We start from the raw sequence: 18,874 nt of genomic DNA, 5'->3' as shown, positions 1-18,874 counted from the left end.
CGCACAAGAAATCGTAGTCCCTGTGGGGCCTTTATTTCAGATGTATCCACTTGTTCTCCAAGGTGAAAAATAGGGGTTCAGGTTAGTTGCCTATCTTTTAACTCAAAAGCAGCACAGGATGTGGGGGGTGAGCGGGTCCTTTCTCCTCCTGGGTTTTCTTTTCGTAGATTAGTTGGGCGGTTGGGCGACAGGCACACTGCAAGTTTATGGGGCTTTTTGGTCTTCAGCAGGGGTGCGGGGTGGGGGGTATAGTTGTTTTGGCATTGTTGGGGGGGACTGGGTTGTTTGTTTGAATTTTATTGTTATTTGCAAGGTGAAGGAAAGGCAAACTCCTGTTTTTTGCAGTTGCTTTGGGTGTGGGGCGGGGGAGGGGCTGAATTCTGGGATGGGGGTAGGGGACTTCAGATATTGTGTTGGAACGTGAACGGGTTGGGGGATGGGATCAAGAGGAGGGTGGTGATGCAATTGCTGAAACGTTTGTCTCCTGATGTTGTCTTACTGCAGGAGACTCATTTGCTCGGCAACAAGTGCTACGCTCTGAATAGGCGTGGTTATCGCCTTGTGGCGCACTCGGGTTTCACTTCGGGCTCCAGAGGGGCGGGCATTCTGGTTCGGACCTCCCTCCCCTTGGCCATTGATGATGTCATACTGGATGATAAGGGACGATACGCCGCCATTGTGGGGCGCTGGGAAGGGAAGGTTCTTATTCTGATTTCCGTGTACGTGCCCCCGGGCCTCCAAGCCACCACATTCGCTGATCTGAGTGGACTTATCCTGGGTCTCCCCGAGGGTCTGCTTTTGGTTGGGGGTGATTTTAATGCGATGGTCTCCGGGATGTTTGACCGTCGCCCTCCCAGGGAACTGCCGAAGGCCCAGACTTGGTTGAGTGACTTCCTAGAGACGCTGGGGCTCACTGATTGCTGGCGCTTGCTTCACCCGGAGCAGTTGCAATATACCTATCATTCTGGTGCTCATGGTAGTCTCTCGAGGTTAGATCATGTATTATTGCCCTCGGCCCATGCATCCCTCATACGGGAAGTTAAACATCTGGCAAGGGGTATCTCGGACCATTCTCCGCTTTGGCTGGTGGTTGATGCACGGCGGGGTTCGGCGGGCCGAGTGGCTCCGATTAACCCCTGGTATTTGAAGGACCCCATGGGCTGAGCTGGTTAAAACGCACGATTGTTATTTTGCGGAAAATGTGGGCTCTGTTTCCTCCCCAAGTTTAATTTGGGAAGCTTACAAGACTGTCATTCGTGGCCAGGCCCTCTCGTTGATTGGTAGCGTGAAGTTGGCCAACCGTGCTGAGATGGTTCGCCTGGAGGGGGAGGTCACGGCCCTGGAGGGGTGCTTGGAATCTGGGGTCACCGCTGAGGGGTTACATCTATTGGAGTTGAAACAACATGAATACAGGGCTCTGGTCACGGAAGCTGCTAAGGAAATGGGAAGGGAACAGCAGGGCCGCCTGTATGATGTGGGTGATGAGGCTGGGAAATTACTTGCTTGGCTGGATAAGAGGGAGAATGCAAGTCGTGTCGTCCCTGTGATTGTTGCGGAGAATGGAGAGTGTTGTACTGACCCTGCTGATATTGTTACATGTTTTGCCGATTACTTCCGCGAGGTGTATTCCCAGGTGTCTGATCGATCTGAGCAGGACTCCCACCTGCTATTGCGGGATATTGCACTTCCAAGATTGCCTGACATTGATAGGGATGCTCTGGATGCGCCGCCTACTGTGGACGAGATTGCCGCTGCTGTCCGTTCGGTCCGATCCGGCAAGGCTTCGGGCCCTAATGGGCTCCCCATTGAGCTATATAAACTACGCCTGGACACGCTAGCTCCGCATCTGCGCTCTGTTTCTCGAGTCTTTGGAGGTGGGCTCTCTCCCACCAGACCAGAGACTGGCCACTATAGTCGTCATCCACAAAGATGGTAAACCTCGGGATCGCTGTGCCTCTTTTAGACCCATTTCGTTGATTAATGCGGAGCCTAAAATCTTGGCCAGGCTGCTGGCGACACGTTTGGCGACTGTCATTGGGGACCTGGTTCACCCTGATCAATCCGGCTTTATACCGCATCGCAACACGGCGCTTAACCTCCGACGGTTGCATGGCGTCTTGGCACGAGCCGAGACGCTGCGTGAGCCTGCCATCTTGGCGTCCTTGGACGCTACGATGGCGTTTGATACAATAGAATGGCCGTATTTGTGGGCGGTTCTTGCCAAGTTTGGTTTCGGTCCGGAGTTCGTTCGGTGGGTCAAATGGCTTTACGCCGGTCCCATGGCTCAGGTGGTGGTCAATGGTCGGGTCTCTGCACCCTTTGCACTGGGCAGGGGCACGCGACAGGGCTGTCCCCTGTCCCCCTTGTTGTTTGCTCTCGCCTTGGAACCGCTGGCGGCCTGGTTGAGGTGGGAGCCGTCCCTGAGGGGCATTAGATGGAATTCGGAGTTTGAGGACCGTGTATCTCTCTATGCTGATGATATTCTGCTGTATCTCACATCTCCCTGTAAATCCCTCATTGTATTGTTCGATGTCTTAACGTCCTTTCGCAAAAACTCGGGTCTTGTCATCAATTGGTCGAAGTCCTGTGTATACGTCCTGTCGGGAGACGCCCCTCTTCTGCCAAGTGGTTGTCCTATCGCGATTGTGAGAGATGGATTTAAATACCTAGGCATTTTTATCACTCTGAAACCTGAACTGCGGTTTGACCGGAACTTGCTGCCCCCTCTTCAGCGCCTTCGGGCAGATGTTGTTGCTTGGGGGAAACTCCCTCTCTCTCCCCTGGGTAGAGCGGCATTGTTTAAGATGATGTCACTGCCCCGCTTCCTCTACGCATTGCAAAACACACTTGACGTTGTCCCGGCTAAATATTTCCGGGAGGTTGAGAGTATACAGAGACAACTGGTGTGGGGGGGTAGGCCCCGGATCGCCATCGCTAAACTGTCGCTCCCGTGGTACGACGGTGGAATTGCTTTGCCTGATATCCGTCGCTATTATTGGGCGTCTCAATTGGGGGCAATAAATCATTGCATGTATGGCCCTTGGCCGAATCCGGCCTTCGAGATGGACAAATGGTTGTTGCCGGGGGGTGACTATAATAGAGCCCTCTACTCGAGACTCACCCCTCGAAACGTAACGGGCCCCACTAGGACAGCTGTCCAGGTGTGGAGACACGCTTCCATGGCGCTTGGGTGGACTGATAAATTAACTTGTGCCACCCCACTGTATGCATCCGATAGACTTGGCTCTCTCTGGCAGTAGAAGGGGTTTGATAGGTGGGACTTGATGGGTATCAGCAGGATTGATGATGTTTGGACTAAGGGGAGAATGAAGACGTTTGAGGAATTGAAAACTGAGTACGCTCTGAGCGATCGCAAATTTTTTCGCTATGCGCAGGTCCGCCACGCGGTGCTCTCGGTCTTCCCTTCGGGTGTGGAGATTCCGGAGTCGTCCCCGCTTGAGGACAGGGTACTGGACGGACATGTTCCTGATAGTACGATTTCGCTTATTTATAAAAAGTTGATCAACTCCAGGTCCGATCTCCTGCTTCGCCTTAGAGAGGTCTGGATTGGTGATGGGCTGGAGCTGGACGATGAGGACTGGCAGGCGGCGATCTCCTCCCCTAAAGAGGTGGCCATCCAGGCGCGCCTTAGATTTGTGCAACTTAAAATCCTGCATAGAGTGTATGTGACTGGTCCCCGTTTGGTGCACATGGGCTTTTCTGTGGATGGTTTGTGTCGGCGTGGATGCGGTCTCCTGGGCACCTTTTTCCATATCATTTGGGAGTGCCCTGAGGTAGTGCGATTCTGGACCCGTGTGCACGAGGTGATGAGTGAGGTTACGGGGGTGCGATCGATGCCGGAGGCTAGGTGATGCTTGCTGAATGTAGGGGAACCGAACGACTACTCCGTTTCGCAGCTTCGATGGGTAACCTTGGGCAATATGATCGCCAAAAGAGATATTGCGCAACTGTGGGGCGCTCAGGGACCACCCGGGATTCGGAAATGGAAACAAAACATGGACTGGTGCATGTTCAGGGAAAAAACTGTATATATTTCTCGGGGTACCCCCCGAAAATGGGGGAAGATATGGACTCAGTGGAACACTTACCGTGGCGATATATGTTCCCCCCCTCTCCCTGACCCAGATGTTGCACCTACGTCCCCGTAACCCGAGGGTTCCTCCACTTACTACTGTGTATTGGATACATTTTGTTCCTTTTGCCCCCCCCATGCGAGACTCTTTCTTGATAGAACATACGCTCATTGGTTGACCATCCCGCTCCCACACCATGTAATGCAACGTTGTTTATATTGCTGTCTTCTCTTTCTCTTTATTCCTTGCAAATTGTTTGTGTTTGTATTTATAAAATGAATAAAAAGTTTCACAAAAAAAAAAAAAAGCAGCACAGGATGGGTATGTGTGGGGTTGATACTGGAGAGGACATATCTTTACAAACTGTGGGCAGGAGTACTTGGTCTTAGTACATCGTGTGCCTCAAGTTTTCATCCTCACAGATACAATGGCAGCACTTGCAACAAACTTAATAAGCTGGCTTTCAAATACATATGCAACAGAAGCAACAACATTTCAGGCCATGGTGTGAATGCTTTTCCCGTCAACAGGAACCCACTTAGAAACAGAGTCCCACCAGCACATCTGGTTAAAATGGATCACACAGATGCAACAAATTATTACTTTTCTGAAGTGATTTCCCAGGATTGAAAGATGTAGTTTGTGACTACAGTTACTGAAGTAGCAGACTAGGTGCATGTGGCCCTGACAGTGCACTGGATATCTCTTGGGAAGCAGTAGCCTGCTAGAGCGTATGGGTCACCCGATCTGTTTTGCATAATATTTTATAATACATTATTTAACCTTATTTTTTAGGGCTAAGTCTGCTGCAATATAAATTAGTTGTGAAGGAGATTGTGATGTCGTGCATTAGGTTATATTTATGAGAAAGCAAACAATGGGGTCCAGTAGATTCTCTTTAAAGGGAAGGTTGCGCACCTGCTCCTTAGTCAGTCAGTCAAGAAGCTTTTATTCGATATGCAAGATATCTTATAAGCGTACACAAAATACAGTAGATACAAAACTAGAAAAGACATATTTTTTTTTAAAAAACGGTATTTCAATGTACCTTTAAAAGGATAAAAAGACATGTGATGTCAAGATAAATTAGCTAAAAATGTATTAAACCACAATTGAGAATCTCTTGCATCGGATCAGCCAAGACTGCTTTAAAAATTTGGCTACACCACAAACAATGGGGGGGGAGGTGTCCGTCATTAGGATGCGCAGGGCTACTAGATAACTACTCGTGCCCATATTGCGGCAAAGGGGTTTAAGCCAAAAACTCCTGGATTTAGCATAATCGGGACACTCAAACAGGATATGCGAAATGGATTCTATTCTGGTGGGACAACATGCACAAAAAGGAGACAAGTGATCACCTGATTTCCACTTAGACACCAGTGCACCGACTGGGAGGGAGCCCACTCTAAATTTAAAATACAATGCTCGGTCAAAGGGAAGGGTAATTAGGTCCAGATAGGGCTCGTAAACCACTGCATCTTTTACTGTTAAAAAGGCAACTGTGGATTTACAATGTCCAGAGTATGTAACTAGCTGGTCCTTAACCCAATTCCAATATAATCTTTTCAGGACCTCTTTTGGTGGAGCCGATCTAGATAACCAACAATTCCCCAGTCCCAGTTCCTTCAAAAGTTTTTTGGTGTCTCTCAGCCACTTAATTTTTGCCCAACCGCCCAAGCTCATTATCTCAGCCAACCCTTCAGCATACGATTTTAACTCTTCGCCCCTCCAAATGCGTGACCATAAGAGGAGTGGGCGAAGGCGGGCTTGATCTTTAATGTTCTTACATCCTGTGTCCAGCAGCACAGGCACTGTTGGGGTGCTTGAAGGGATGGCGATAAAAGTTTTCAAGAGCTTACTCTCTGCTGATGCCAGGGAGTCCAGACAGCAATGCCCCCACAGCTCGGCCCCATACAAGGCTGATGTTACTACCTTGGCCTTGTAGATGTCAATTACTGGGGCAAGCGACCTCCTCGGTGATGCCCGGAATTCCCTCAGGAGGGCACCTCCTACTCTCTTATGGTTCAGTACCATCTTAGCAATGTGGGGCGTCCAGTTCATGCTGTCCGTGATCCGAATTCCAAGATAGTCAAATTCGGATACTTTCTCCAGGGCAACAGAGTTGAGAGTAGGGGGGCGGCCCAGTTTCCTTGGTATTGGTAATGACTGGATGGTTTGCCAAACCCTGCTTGCCCAATAGCAGGCATTGTTATTGCAGGCCTGTTTGGGAACAGAAAGACGATTATGTCTCCCTTACCAATAGGCTGGTGGGCTGTATGGGTGTACCTAGTTTCATCACATTGATGACGGTCTTCTGATTTGTCAAAAAGATGGTCTGAAAAACTCAAGAATTCACCTTTCTGAGAGGGGGTGATTGGGCTGTAAAGTAGGAGCAGAAGAGATGCTTGAAGTCCTAAGATCACCCCTGGGACTATATGCATGAGTGCCCAAGAGCTGGGCAGCTAAGAAATTAGGCCGACCTCAGCCCCAAGCAATTGGTCCCCAAAATCACTGCCTTGTCCCACCATTGTCTAGGATGTTTAAGGACCAAGTGCTCGGCTACTGCTGTGGTGCACATGGAAACCGGATTTTCAGCAGTTAGTAGACAAGTGGACACTGTACCAGGTGTTGGACAGGGAAAGAAGGTAACAGTACATGAGATTTGATCACTTGCACTCCCACAAAAAAGGGCGCTACATAAGGTGTTCCCTCTTTGTGTAAGCTTAATATTACGGTACTATTAGGATGTGCAATTGTTCTGCGATTTAAGTGTGATGAAGCAATATGCAAAACTTTTGAAGACCGTTCTTACAGATAGATGCAACTATGAAATTCAGCAATGAAACTGTAAACGTGTGGCTGCTTATGTGTTGGTGTTAGGTGTTTGTACTTTGACCGAAACAAAACCTTATTAAAGAGAAGTTAAGGTTCTTTAATCAGACAAGAAAATAACGCCTGTAATACAAAATAACACATTATCCATGGACAAAATCAGTTTGAGTACTCTATGCTGAACAAAAAAACAAAAAAAAACACTAAAATGACTCTTATTGTGAGCTACGCCCCAAGTTGTCCACAGTGCACTGAGCATGACCTCCCACATGATACCTCAGGTTCCATAAATTGCATTTCAGCAAGCAGTGAGTGAAGGCTATACACTCCTTTGCGCCAAATGTGCATGGCCTTTGGAATTTAATGTGCACTGCCTTTGGCACTGCCTAGTTCCTCATTTCAAGATGTGACTGAAGCCACCTCCTATGCACAACACAAGGCCTTTTAGCAGTGAACAGCGGTTACTGGTGAGGAGAATGACTCCCAAGTCCTGTGTTGCACCTATTGCACTCTTCTCAGTGGCTGCTGCTCATCGCTGCTTCCTCAACAAAAGGCCCCCAAGCCCAGCCCTGTTTTTAAAGGGTTTTTCGAAACCTTTTTTCACTCACCTACATATACACATGTTTAAAATGACACTTTAGGGCTCTGTCTTCATCTTCATAAATTTGGTTTATAACCAGCAGATTTGTCAAATAGAGCTGTAAGAATAAACAAGATGAAAAAAAATGTAATGGCTGAAATGCTTTAATTAACCTTATCCACTATTGATTACTTGGGCGTTCATTCCAGTCCATCGTGTTTTCTACCATGGATGCTCACAGGAACCATACATATGCAAATAAGCTTTGGTCCTGTCTCAATTGGAGCAGTCCAGCCTGAACTGCCTGGGCCAGTGCCCGCTGAAAGGGAACACCAGCAAATCCAGAACTGTTTTGGCCTCTTTAGTGGGGTGCTGCTTGCGTCAGTGGCACAGTTAGCATGGGACTCGCATCTGGACATAACTGTCACACTTTGGGCCTCACTTAGTCCAACCCCCATTCAAACATTTGCCCATTTGAAGTATCTGCATGAAACCTTCCTGACTCAAGCTGACTAAACAATATTTTGGACATTTTAGTGAAGATTGACAAACAGTGCCAAAATTATAAATCGAACATCACTTTTTTAATAGCGTCACATTTTAACCATAAAACTACAGTTGCATAGTCAACAGTGGCGGCTGCTACTAACAAAGGTTGGCATGGTGGGGGTTGCGGGGTTGGGTGCACGTTAATAATAACAAAAATTACTTACCTGAAGCCTCCGGCCGCCTCCAGCGTTGCGTTGCTCCTGTTGGCCTCTTCCTTGTCCCAACAGCCCCTGGGACACAGACTCCCATCCAATCCCCGCGATGCTCTGCAGCGCGGGGATTGGCCTGAGCAGGCAGGAAAGATGTTCCGCTCAGGTCATTGAGTCTGTTGGGTTTCTCCAGCCAGAGACTCCTAAGTGCGCATTTGTGTTTTGGTTGGCCTGAGGTAGCGGTCCAAACACATGCGTACTTAGGGAGTGCACAAGCACCTCTCCTCCCCATGCCCCGCCCCTCCCTGCGCAAGCTGGCTCAGAGCCAGCAACATCATTTTATTGTTCGATTGATGGCTCTGTACCAGGCAGTGGGGTGATGCTCCTCCGCCTTTGCGGAGGAACCGCCAACAACACCTGCGTACTTAGGGAGTGCACAAGCACATCTCCTCCCCATGCACCGCCCCTCCCTGCGCAAGCTGGCTCAGAGCTAGCAAACAAAAAATAAAACAATGCTTTAGTATTGGGGACTCCCAGGATGCAGCGTGCTTGTAATCCGTTTCAGGGTGATGGGGTTTCACTGTTAAAATGCCTTGTGGCCGCTCGAGTCCCGTAATCTCTGCCACTGTCTCTGAGGATTCATAACTTGAGGCACAGATCCAGTGTCAGCGTCACTCTGCACTGTCTGCGGCCAATGTTCCCAGCTGCTTTATTTTCCTCCGAGGCTTCTGTGGCGGGCCGTGCAATCTGCTGACTCCTTGGTAACAACTCAGTTCTTTCCAATAATTGTTACGGCCGCTTGCTGAGAGGGTCCCTTGTACGCGTTACTGGAACCGCGGTAAAATGAAATCAAAATCTCCTCCGTCAAGAAGTATACAAGGGACACCAGGGGCTCTTTGCTGATGATTTATTTCAGGAACCTTTGGCATAACCGGTTTCAGCTTGTGCCTTTGTCAAACGCCATAGTCCTTACGCTGTGAAATCACCCACACAACAGTTTCTTTTAAGCTCCTCCTTCCCAGTGGTGGCGGGCTCACCTGCAGCGGATTATTACGGCTCGCATCAGTATTGGGGACTCCCAGTCGCAGAGTGCAGCGTGCTTGTAATCCGTTTCAGGGTGATGGGGTCTCACTGTTAAAATGCCTTGTGGCCGCTCAAGACCCGTAATCTCTGACACTGTCTCTGAGGATTCACAACTTGAGGCACAGATCCAGTGTCAGCGTCACTCTGCACTGTCTGCGCCTGATGTTCCCAGCTGCTTTATTTTCCTCCTAGGCTTCTGTGGCGGGCCGTGCAATCAGCCGACTCCTCGGTAACAACTCAGTTCTTTCCAATAATTGTTACGGCCGCTTGCTGAGAGGGTCCCTTGTACGCGTTACTGGAACTGCGGTAAAATGAAATCAAAATCTCTTCTGTCAAGAAGTATACAAGGGACACCAGGGGCTCTTTGCTGATGATGTATTTCAGGAACCTTTGGCATAACCGGTTTCGGCTATATATATATATATATATATGTTTCAATTTTCCTGCTTGAAGTCCATACTCCACAGACTTGCAAAAAGTGAAACGGACTCCAACTTTCTTTGTGCAATTTTATTTCAGTGCTTGAATGCCACCTTGACGCGTTTCGGGCTCGGAAGCCCTTGATCACATGGCATGTCAGAGATTTTTTCCCACATTTAAAGTGACAGTGCATTAGACGAAATGAACAACAGACTTGCATTTCCTAAGTCTTTCTTTTGGCTGCATAATGCTTTTTAAATGGTTTCATCAAAAAATAGCATAACCATTATTCGTATATGTTATTTCACATTGATGATTTCATGATGTTAACTTAACAATATATAGATAGATAGATAGATAGATAGATCGATATTTATTTATTTATTCCACAAACCAAGCTCTGAAATCTGGGGAAAGTCTTCCAAACTCCCAACAAGTGCAGTATCCAGTAAAGTTTATTTAGGCAACAACATATATATAGATATATTCACTGAAAAAACATAGGTTGATGTAGAGTCATAGTTAATTTAAAATTTCAATGAGGGAGTAACATTTTAAACTAACACTAACAAAAATACTAATACAAATACAACTGCCAGCTACACCTAGTCATGCAACCGAGGATACAGGCTGCAGGCACCAAATGGTTAGGACAGGGAAAATAAAGCTATCTAAAAGTGGCGTTTTCAGAATTGATTTGAAATCCCACTTTACCATTAAAGATAATTTTAAACTACAATTCTTTAAAGACCAAACCCAACCTTCCTACCAGCTCCTAATTGAAAGTTATCTCTAAATAAATGTAATAAGGTAACCCAATGTTATCCTATGAGAGAAGTAGGCTTCACGGTAGTTAAACATGAATGGAGAAGTTTTTCACTACCAGTACAAGTAAAAGTTAAAAGTGCTTGTCCAATTTTCTTATTGCATCACAACTTGCCCTATGGGCTTTTAGGGCCTACCCTAGCGGTGACTTGTGTATTGGTTTTAGCTTGGCATAAGGTTTATTTTGCCAGGTTGAAATGGCAGTCTAAACCTGCACGCTCAGGGTGCAATTACAGATCTGAATCATGTTTAAAAGGCTACTTGAGTTGAGGTAACGGGTTTTTAGGAACCCGGTGGTGCCAGGGGATAACACCCGAAGACCTCTGAGTTCTCCCTGTTCCGGACCACAGAAACACAGAGTCTTCTAGTTGAAGTCAGAGATCGAGTTTTATTGGTAGCTACCAAGTAACACGTGTCCTAGAAACACGACAACCCGGGTCGCGTATTCCCAGGAGACTGTTCGTTTTTACAGAACCAGCTTTCTTCTTATATACAGAAATAATAGCTGCAGGCAAGAATTCTTGAGTTTACGATATGGTTATACACATATTTCTACAATAATACAAAGAGCGAAGTCATGTAGGCCAACCCATATTTTAGACGTCCAGTTCGTGATGGATTACCCGGCCAGGCCCGGAACTCCCATCAGATATCGATGGAAAACCCCAATAAAGCCGGGTACCTCCTAGTCATAAAACTGGCCATAAACAAGGAACATGGACAGGTGTGTGTGTAGAAAACATGGCCTGTACGTAGTGAATGGTTTGTGGCATGTTTATGCATTGATGCTATCTTATTCAGCCACTGGGCGAGGAGCTGCCCAAACAGGTTCGGCTGGAGGCAACGGAGTCAGTCGGGACAGGTCAGGGGGGAGTCAGGGAAGGTGGACGTGTCCTTTTAGATCAAGCTCGACCTTACTCAATTGACTTATCATGAGGGCAAGACACAAGATGGATGTCGTTTACAAAATGGAGTCTAAGGGGTCGGGACGGAAACTACGATTTAGGGGTGTTGGCATCCCTCAATCATGACGCAAATGTATAGGGATGATGTCCTAATCATTACCGGTCCGTCGACACCACATTCGTCATGGTACGTTGATATTTTGTGGCACGGGTATTGGATCTCGATACCGGGATAACAGCAGGGTCCAGAATTTCAGAACCACAGAGTGGGTGGCACAGTGAGTGCTGCAGGCCCCCTAGTAGGATTTCATTTACAGGCCCACTGTGCAGTACGACTTTACCAGGGACCTACAAGCAAATTATATATGCCAATTGGGTGTAAGTCAATGTTATCATGTTTAAAGGAGAGAGCCTACGCACTTTAGCTCTGGTTAACAGTGGTAAAGTCCAGAGTCCTGAAAGCCAACAAAAATGGCTTCAGAAAACAGGAGGGTGAAGGCAAATAGTTTGGGGGTGACCCTTCAGAGAGGGCCTAGTCCACCTCCAACTACAGCGTCACTTTAACCTCTGTTTATTTCTGTGGATTTCTAGTTTTTAACATAAAGTAATATTCTATTACCATACGTAGAGGCCGAAGGCCAGGTCCTGCATCCATCCCCACGCAGAAAAGCAACCTTCAGCCATGTGTGGCATGGGGTTGGCTCAGGCCCTACCTCACAACCCTCGCGGGTAGCCAACCCCTTGCCATACACTGCCTCCTGGCATGCAAAGGATGTGGTTGGTCTCACAGGTCCTGGCCACACTCTGGCATACTTACTGACTTTGTCAAAAAGTCACAACACCAAAATGTAAAAAGTGAGCCTATAGCTTTCTCAAGGGGTAAGCATATAAATATATATAAAGCAGATGTATCACCTTTCTCCAAAAATCACCAATATTTTTAGTCTAATGTATATTTAAGTAATTCATGCAATAGAATATGTAATAATATTGATTACTATATAAATGTTTAATAACATTTCAATAACTTCGAAAAAGAGAACTAAAGAAGCCAGATGTGTGTGTGTGTGTGTGTATATATATTATTATTTTTTTGTTTTGATATATCAATCAATCCTCAGGCTCCTGTTGATCCCCATTATCCAGCTGAAGTGGAACATCTGCACTGGGGGAATACCTAATGCCCAAATTATATAAAAGTAGCTCACTCAGATCAGTGCAAGTGCAGCCTTATCCTTTTCAGGACATAGAGAAGACATGTTTTGGCCTGATGAGCTTCATCTTTGCTGTCAGGCCAAAACACTTCTTTTCTAGTCCTAAATAAGGAAAAACGCTGCACTTGCACTGGTCTAAGTGAGCACTTGCATCTAATTTGGGAATTGTATGTATACATATATACAAGTGTGTGTGTATTTGTATGTGTGTGCGTGCGTGTGTGTGTATATTATATGTCCCACTTCAAACATAACCACATCAAATAAAAGATCTATATTTATGGATAGAACTAGCTTACCCGTCGCGCGTTGCTGCGATCTCCGAAGAAAGGAAGTTCAAGGAAACTAGTCATGATAACATTCAATTTACATTGTGTCATTTTTATTGAAACTTATTCATTTTAATAGTTTGACAATCTGAACAAACTAGAAGGTCTGGAAAAGCATTCCTTGCTTCCCTGTCTGTTGAATACAATTTATGGCAAAAAACACAAAGACCAGCATAAGTACTTAGAACTGGCAACGTTATAGAAGAATCAAACCACACAATTCCAGTACCGTGTCCAACAAACTCTCCTTTCTAATATAATGGTGATCAAATGCCTAGTAGGTGAGTGTCTTTATAAAGTGTATGCCTGTTAGGTTATCAATCTTCAAACCACTGATACATACTGGTAAGAATTAGGCACTATTACAAACAGAAAAAAATCACCCCCAAATAAAAAACAGATGAACACTAAATGAAAAGATGCAAGTGCAATGGTTCTTTAAAGACCTACCAAAGGACTAACCTTAAGATTGACAAGTGCCAAAGTATGTGTAAAATTCCTATTTCATTAAACTGACACCCCAACTTGAAGCTCCTCCGCCCTAATGGAGGAGCCTCCCCTGAGTACAATAGGGGTTTGCCTTGCTAATCCCACTAGAACCTGGGAAATAGGTGAGAAACAGAAAAAAGGGGTAATCTGTGGAAATAGATTATTACACAACCAAGGCAGTAAGCGTATCAGTCAGTCACTGGTCTAGCCTAGACTTACAAAATGCTATTTATTAGCCTTTTGTAGAAGCAAAATCCCACACAAGAGTGCGTAGAACAGTGTATATACATATAACAGTGACAAAACAAATGTCTTTTCACAATACAAAGTGGGACATATCTTCTTATACATAAATCCTCAAGTATAAAAATCAAAACACATTAAATGTAACAAGACACACATATTTTCAATGTCCCTACAACAATAGGAACTGTCTCTCTTCCAAACGTTTTTTCATGTGAATATATGGCTGCGACTTCCAAATATCATACGCAATCCATATTAGAGGTAGTCCTTTATGGTGACACCCATGAGGAGACGTCCTGTCCTCAACATTTCTTTGAGGGTGTCCCTTGTTACATCAGATTTATTTTTATTTTTTAATATGACTTTGTGGTATTCACAAATATTCCCAAGATTATGCCTGGAAAGCCAGGCCAGATATAGGTTGGTAGGCACACTCTTGGGGAGGTCTTGTGACTTTCCAGGCAGGATCTTATTCTCTGTATGGAACGGAATATCGACAGTCAGGATCTCTATACTCTATGTATTTTAAAGCATTATATGGGAAATCTGAGAAGAGTGTCCTCTCCCCGGCTATAAGGACCTTCACTTGCCCTGGACCTCTGCCCTCCTTTTGTCTTTAAGTTTTTTTTCTTCTTTTAAATTTGTGACACTTTGTTATATAGATGTTTTTAAAAAGGGGTGGTTTTGTGGGGTTTTTTTTCGTTGACTTTGGGTACATAGATATCTTTCTACATATTAAGATTACATTTAATCAAATGTATTTGAATATATATTGCCCCTTTCGATTAGTGTGTGCTCTCTCCTATGTGTGGATAACACATTTAAAAATGACTATAGACACATCAAGGAAAGGCTGGTGCAAATTCTTACAGACAAAAAACACCACCATGTGGTACTACAACAAACAGAGCAGAGTGGGTAACTGGGTTCTGTGCCAAGAGGCTTTCCATCTCTGGACGTGGCTGTGGCAGCATATCATCTCTTTAGTTGCCCAGCACCTCTTTAGGTCCCTGAATGTCATAATGTATTCGTTCTGAAGACTTTGCTTGGCAGATCATGACTGGCATCTGCATTCTACTGTGCCTTAAGGCTTAGGTCATGGTAAGAACACCAATTAGGAGCTGCATTCCAGTTGGAATGTAGCAAGGGACTCCTGTATGCTGGGCGTAATTTGTAAAATATTAAGTACAGGTGCTCAAAATGTTGTAGGAGGCCACACCCACTTTCCCCAGCTCCACCCACTTCCTCCACTGGCTCCACCTACATCCTCAACTGGCACTACTGAAAGCCAGATGTAATACCCAAACTGAATTTCTGAAAAAGTCAATTTAAAGCACAATTTTGGAATAAAGTGACTAAAATGACGAATGCCTTGAAAAGGAACCTGTGAAATATTCCAGTCTCTATGTGCCAATTTGGGGTAAAGGACAATATTGGGATATGCACAAAGGTGCTCTGTTTTGTCATTTTTAGCAGAGTCTAATTGTACGTCACTAGTTCAAAGTTACAACTTTTAGATATTGTATGTGACAAAATAAACCAAAAGGTTCTGTCAGAGAGATGGCTGTGCGTCATGTGTATCTTCATCATGAAAACATGGGTGGCGTTGAATCTTAAAAAGGCTACACTGCAGCACACAGGACCAAATGCAGCACAATCAGTGGCTCACCACAACATTGACTGAAGGCGTGTATTTACCGTGTCAAATCGGCTGGCTCTTCACCTGGAGGCAGTTGTGAAGTGCTGATATTGTGTGATACACGTTACCACCAAAACACACAAGATGATGAACGGAATGTTGCACAATGGCAAAACATTCACCCCCAGTCACAGATCTGGGTTTAATCCATTGTTTTTTTGCTCACCAAGCCACCCCAGTGCAGACATGGCCATATGCAAATCAGCCTTGACCCTGTGCCTCATGGGAACAGTCCAGCCCGAACTGCCAAGCCATGTCTTCCCTGGACCGGAATTAAGCATCCTAGGACCGGTTTCTGGCTATCAGCCACCTTCAGCCAGGATAGCTTGACTCCAGTGGCCTAGTGAGCACGGGACCCACGTCTGGGCATACCCTTCCCACATAGGGTGAACAGCAAAACACACAAGATGATGAACGGAATGTTGCACAATGGCAAAACATTCACCCCCAGTCACAGATCTGGGTTTAATCCATTGTTATTTTGCTCACCAAGCCACCCCAGTTCAGACATGGCCATATGCAAATCAGCCTTGACCCTGTGCCTCAGGAGAACAGTCCTGCCCGAACTGCCAAGCCATGTCTTCCCTGGACCGGAATCAAGCATCCTAAGACCGGTTTCTGGCTATCAGCTGTCTTCAGCCAGGATAGCTTGACTCCACCATGTGAGTCAGCACTCTCATACCTGGCCCTGAGAAATAAGTGCCGGTGCTAAGCACCGGAAAGCACAGGCACAAATTAAGCACTACCTGTATGTCTCCCCACCACTTGCTTGCCTGCCCAGAGATCTGAAGAAGATCAAGAGCACCCAGGCCAAACTCATAATGGTGGCTACGGATTAGACCATGAGTGGTACCCCAAACTCCTGAGCATAAGTGTCTGTCCTCCGATCAGGCAGCTACTTTAGGAAGACATCCTGTCTCAGCAACAGGGCAGGGTCCTCCACCCAAACCTACACCGCTTACTCCTCCATGCAAGGAGATTGAGTGGCGGCAAATGACTGCATTCAATTTGCCCTGTGATGTGATGGATGTATGATGGGTGCTGAGATAAATTTGTAACAAATTTGTCAATCTGTTGCAGTGTCCTTACAATCAAAGCTGTTGGATTTCCTTTTATATTTATTGTCTCTAGCCAGGTAAAGCTTTGCTCTGGGCACTGTAAAAGGTTATTTGTCAGCCCTGTTGCCAGACCAACCGTCCTTGTTCAAATCACCTAACGTGATGAGATTTATAAAACATTTGACATGTTTCCTCCAAAGCTGTTTGTGATAGCACAGTGGGAAACTTAACTTAATCTTGACATTCCTCATATGTACACTCAATTCAATGTATAGCTGCTGGCTGCATCTCTTGACCTTGAAGACTGTTTTTCTCATTGCGATTGTGTCAGGTCATTGCATTAGTGAACTAAGGAATTTTCAGTGCAACTGCCATATACCAACTTTTTCCTCTGACAAATTAGTGCGGAGGACTCAATGGCCTTCTCAAACAAGCATTGGCATAGCCAATAGGTCTCTCCTTTGTGACCTTATAAGTATTTAGTTATGCAGCACAATATGCTTGGTGCAACAACATCAACTGTTGCATGGCTAAACACTTATAAGGTCCCAAAGGCGAGACCTATTGGCTATGCCAATGCTTGTTTATTTTAGCCCGTTGGCTAAAATGATCAAGTTATACACAACTATTAACCCCTCCCATGCTCGTGAGGGAACCGTTCCGTCACGATCCTCGGGTGGGCTGTGCTGGTGACGGAACGGTTCCGTCACGGCCAGCTCGCCGCGCCTGCTCTGAAGGTTCTATTAGGCGGGCGGGGCTGTGACGGAACCGTTCCGTCATAAGCACAGCTCACCCGCGAGCCGTGACGGAGCGGTTCCTCACGGGCACGGGACCGCCGCGCAGCCCCGCCTCCCCCTTAGCGCTGCAGCGGAATAGGGGGTTAACCCACCTGAGGCCAGCCGGTACTTTTTAAAATGAATTTCTCAAAAACCATTGAAGAGATTTACACCAAAGCAACCAAAACACTTCTGCAACTGGAGTTCTACAATTATAACAATTTTGGTGTATATCTGTTCAGCGATTTTGTTGTAGGTGCAAGCGAAATTTCATATGGAAGTTAATATGGGAAAAAACATATTTTCAACCGCTTCCTAACTTTTCCCCCAACATGGTAGTGCATGAAATTAGTCATGCTGGACTTTAACTGACTACACTAATTTACTGCCAAATTTTGTACAGTTCCATATGGGGGCAAAGTTATAGGCAATGGGAAATGTGGTAGAACTGTGTGTGTGGTATGTAGTTAGCTAGATGGATAGATGGACATTTTTCCCATCATATGATGTGAATATATAGACATAGTTTGATTAAATTATTTCAGGTTCTTCCATTGTGAGATGTGCATACTGAATACATACATGCACATACGGTCCTTTCTATTGTATACCATCCATGCTACATACATATTAAAAAGTCCTTGCTACGAGGCCGGGCCTTTTCCCCCTTCTGTTGATTAACAAAGAGTTGCCCCACAAAGGCGTCCCTTCCTGATTTGTAAAACAGAGGTGTAAAAGTGGACTGTAAAGCCACGGTTCAGCGCCTTTGTGTGGAATAGTTGGGAGGGTGTGGATGGCTGGCGGTCCGGGGCAGGCCCAAGCGGTGGAGCGCCCATTCCGTCGGGGGTGGGGGGGGCTACTTAGTCACACCACCTGCTCCCCTTATTATGCGCGAAGCAAAACCAGTCATGGCAGCATGAACAGACGGATGTGTCGGCTGAATACCTTAGACAAGCCGCAGCAGACTGTGCGAGCGCAGGCGAAGAAAGGGGAAATTAAGTGATCAATACCACGAGGGACCTGGTGGGCAGTAAATGGGGCTGACAGGCATGAACAATGCAGGTCAGTGAAGCATTTAATACTGCAAACATCGGGTGAGCCCTGGGCTTTTTTAAACCGTTGACCAACGGGAAGAGAGAGTTTCTCTTTATGTTTGAGTGCGCACAATATACAGAAACATTAAATTCCCGCTTTTCGTCCACGCACGAGTGTGATCTAATATTTAACGTATTGTTTCGGTGTTTGTTTATACTTCTTCATGCAGATATGCATATTAATGGCATCTCTGCTCCGGAACAGTCAATACAAGTTAGATGCCAACATAATACTCAGTTAATATTGACATCCCTTCTCTTACGACTGGTACATGAGAGCTTCCTACTGCTTCAATCACCACTTTGGAAGACTTCAACGATTACCAGCGAGCCTCCACCCACAATGACCGAGCAGTGAGGTTGTAGCAGTAAACTCCTGTAGAGACGAAAGCACATTGGGTGAGGTTCGGTTTATAAATTAATCCAAAACAAAAAAAAAACAACAACCGGTGAAATTAAGTCTTACTATAAGAATAAGACTTTTTCAATGATGCTTCGATCTTTAACAACCAATGGATCGCTCCAACTT

The 18,874-nt window shown here is 45.8% G+C and overlaps 1 protein-coding gene across 1 annotated transcript in view; it reads left to right on the top strand.

Annotated features, from left to right (window-relative positions):
- MICU2 (mitochondrial calcium uptake 2) overlaps positions 1-18,874 on the top strand; it is a 1,429,299-nt gene that overhangs the window by 840,416 nt on the left and 570,009 nt on the right. The window lies entirely within an intron of this gene.

Source organism: Lissotriton helveticus, chromosome 8, assembly GCF_964261635.1.
Source record: "Lissotriton helveticus chromosome 8, aLisHel1.1, whole genome shotgun sequence".
NCBI lineage: Eukaryota > Metazoa > Chordata > Amphibia > Caudata > Salamandridae > Lissotriton > Lissotriton helveticus.
Note: the sequence above shows the minus strand (reverse complement) of the source record. Positions and strands in the feature narration are given on the sequence as shown.